This window comes from Eucyclogobius newberryi, unplaced genomic scaffold (assembly GCF_026437365.1).
Source record: "Eucyclogobius newberryi isolate DKJ021-1_F unplaced genomic scaffold, fEucNew1.0.hap1 SCAF_3, whole genome shotgun sequence".
In the NCBI taxonomy this organism is placed as follows: domain Eukaryota; kingdom Metazoa; phylum Chordata; class Actinopteri; order Gobiiformes; family Gobiidae; genus Eucyclogobius; species Eucyclogobius newberryi.
In genome coordinates, this window is record NW_027315945.1 from 42,057,322 (window position 1) to 42,061,229 (window position 3,908).

Sequence of the window (3,908 nt, forward strand, 5' to 3'; positions counted from 1 at the left end):
GCTCCAAATGTTTTAATAAATAAACTTATTCATAAACTTTTTTCACTCGTCGTTATTAAACAGTTAATGAGACATAAATATGACCTGAACAGAGGTCAAAGGTCGGAGCAGAGGTCAAATGTCAGAGGTTAAAGGTCGGAGCAGAGTGACTCCTCCCTCACTCCTCCTGGAAGTTTAAATGGGAGCTGTTCACACCGTGGTGCTGACCATGTGACACCGGGTATCTTATGTGTTTCTATTGCTTTATTTTGGACATATGTATATAATATATGTGTATATAATATATGTGTATATAATATATGTGTATATAATATAATATGTGTATATAATATATGTGTATATAATATATGTGTATATAATATATGTGTATATAACATATGTGTATATAATATATGTGTATATAATATATGTGTATATAACATATGTGTATATATCTAATGTGTGTATAATATATGTGTATATAATATGTGTATATATCTAATGTGTATATAATATATGTGTATATAATATATGTGTATATAATATATGTGTATATAACATATGTGTATATATCTAATGTGTGTATAATATATGTGTATATAATATATGTGTATATGTAATGTGTATATAATATATGCGTATATAATATATGTGTATATAATATATGTGTATATATGTAATGTGTATATAATATATGCGTATATAATATATGTGTATATAATATATGTGTATATATGTAATGTGTATATAATATATGTGTATATAATATATGTGTATATAATATACAAACCGCTTCCGAAGAGTGCACACGCTTTTTTGCTCGCTCCGCTTGCTATCGCTGCTTTCCTTATTTATATTGCTTTTTAATCAGTTTTTGTCTTCCAAACATTTTTGCTTTAGATTTTTTCAAGTAAACCAAGGATTTTAAGAACATTTTTCCAGTTTTAACGACATATCTGACGCCAGCGACATGTCCGGGAGAAGAAGGGAGAAAGACTGTGAACGCTGTCGGAAATATCAACAAGAAATTAATGAGCTGAAAACACGGATATTTGTTTTGGAATCTGAAAAAGTTCTTCACGATATCATTCCTGTGTCAACCGACGGTAAGAAGAGCACACTTTTTACAAGAAAAACTGCTACTTTCAACCTAAACCGCAGTGACTCTGTGTCGTTTCCAAAACTGTCTAAAAACCAGAAAGACCAGGCTGTTTCTTGGAACAAACTTGGGGCAAAACCTAAACGATAACGTGAAGTCACCTAAAATACAGCTCATCAACAGATTTTTACCACTTTCAGAGATGGAATTAAATGAAAAAAGGAAAGATGACGTGGCCAAAATACAGCGAGGAGGAACTGTGCCACGAGCCAAGTTCACGCAGATTGTTTTAGTTGGGGACGCCGCGATAAGTCACGTGACGCATGAAAAGATAAACACACATTCTTTTCCAAGCGCCACTGTTTCTGAGATAACGTCACTCCTTCCAAATATTATGGCAAACATGGAGGAGCTAAACAGCTGATTGTGCACGTGGGTGCAGTGGACATGCGGCGGGAACAGACTGAAGTTTTGAAAAAAGACTTCTTGAAGTTATTCGAAGTGCTTGATAAAATGGAAATCAAAACATTCATAAGTGGACCTCTTCCAAACATCGACAGGAGGATAAACAAGTTTAGCCGGCTTCTTCAGCTGAACACATGGCTGTCCAAAGAGTGTTCCCCGAGAGGACTACACTATATTGAGAACTTCTATCTATTCTGGAAACGAGAGGACCTGTTTAAGAGAAATGGCCCCCACCTATGCAGAGGTGGAGTGAGGGTGCTGACAGAGAACCTGCTCCACGCTCTGAGGCATTGGACTGGGCCTGGACAGGGTCCTGAGCAGATAGTTAGAGAAGAGAGGAATGAGAGAAGAATTCCTGCTCCATCAGCCAAAGACCGAGCCAATGTTTCAACATCAAAAGCACCACAACCTCAGCCTCCACCAAAGGATTCATCAGCAGCTGCTCCACCACCACCAGCAAAGGATTCAGCTCCAGCTGCTCCACATTCACCTCCACCGCCTCCAGCAAAGGAACAATCTTCAAAGGCTTTGGACCCATCTGTGACAAGCCCAACAACATCCCTGTCATCGCCCCTGCCTTCAGACCATCCCTGGGTTCCCCCTGCAACATCTACTCCCACTAAAGATTCATCATTCTCCTTCTCATCTCCACTCTCACCCATGGGCCTTCCCAGCCATTTTGAAAGTCTGATCAAATCAGGCATTAAGATGGCTCCACTCACGCCCAATATAGCAAGGGCTATGCCGACTACACCAACAAAAGCCCCACCACCCATCCCCCCTCGCCTCTCACCTGGTCCCAAACTCTCCTTGGCTACAAAAGCCCCACCACCCATCCAACCTCGCCTCTCACCTGGTATCTCCCATAGCTAGGATGCACTGGGTCTCAGCGTTGCCGGGACTTATTGTCACATTAAAAATCAAACCAACCCGGGGCCCTATGTAAAAAGAGCCCCCCCTAGTGCTATTTCTGTAGTCACGTCATCACACAGATGGGAAAACAAAATGCGAGTCAGGCCCAATCTGAGAAATGTGATTCATATTCCCTGTGAAAAGATAAAGCCCAGTCTCACTGAAACTAGTCTGAAACTTGCTGTGCTAAATGTCAGATCCTTATGTAACAAATCTCTCTTAATTAATAATTTTATTTCTTCTTATAATCTTGATTTTATGTTTTTAACTGAAACATGGCTTGACAAAAACACAGGAAATGTAGTTCTGACAGAATCTGCTCCACCCAACTTTAAGTTTGAATCTGAAACACGAGAAAACAAAAAAGGGGGTGGAGTCTGTGCTGTCTTTAGAGATGAAATAATTACCCGCAGGTTGTCTTTTGGGGTGTTTTCATCATTTGAGTATGTATCCTTTAAAATGGAGCTAAAACGGTCTCCATCCATTCTCTTCATTGTTTTATACAAGCCTCCCCAGCACTGCCAAAGTTTTATTGATGATTTTACTGAGATGCTTTCAGTCATATGCACAGACTTTGATGGTTTGGTCATTACAGGTGATTTCAATGTGCATGTTGATAATATTTGTGACAGAAACGCTAAAGAGCTTGATGCTGTCCTTGAAACCTTCAGTCTTACTCAGCATGTGAGAGGCCCCACCCACAGCAGAGTGGCCCCACCCACAGCAGAGTGGCCCCACCCACAGCAGAGTGGCCCCACCCACAGCAGATGGCACACTCTAGATCTCATCATTACAAAGGGGGTAAATATTTCAAATGTTAATGTGGTCGATGTTGCTCTGTCTGATCATTTCTGTGTCTTCTTTGACCTGTCTGTTTCTCCCAAACCTCCGGTTGGTCCTGCAGCTGTTCAGAGGCTGGTCCTGCAGTTGTTCAGAGGAGACACATAAGTGATGGCACAGGTGCACTGTTTATGGAAATGATAAACTTTGAAAATGTCTCATGTTCTAATGTAAATGATTTGTTGAACTCTGTTACATCTAGTGTTTTGAATGTTCTGGACACCATCGCCCCTATAAAGGCTAAAATGGTTAAAAATAAGCAGAAGGCGCCGTGGAGAAATGATGATTCGGTCAGGGCACAGAAAAGGGAGTGCCGCAGGGCCGAACGGAAATGGCGCATGTCAAAGCTCCAGGTTCAAAAAGAGATTTACAAAGAAAAGCTGAACATGTACAACCTAATCTTATGTAGAACTAGGGAAAGATATTTTTCTGAAATAATTGGAAGCTGCAGTAACAACTCGCGTGTCCTGTTGCCACAGTAAACAGATGAACAAACCCTCCAGCTCAGCTGCCGTTAGAACTCATTTCCACATCAAGTGTAATGAGTTTGCAGTAAAAAATTACCCTAAAACCACCAAGACACTTAGAGCTAACTCACTTTGCACCAGTAACT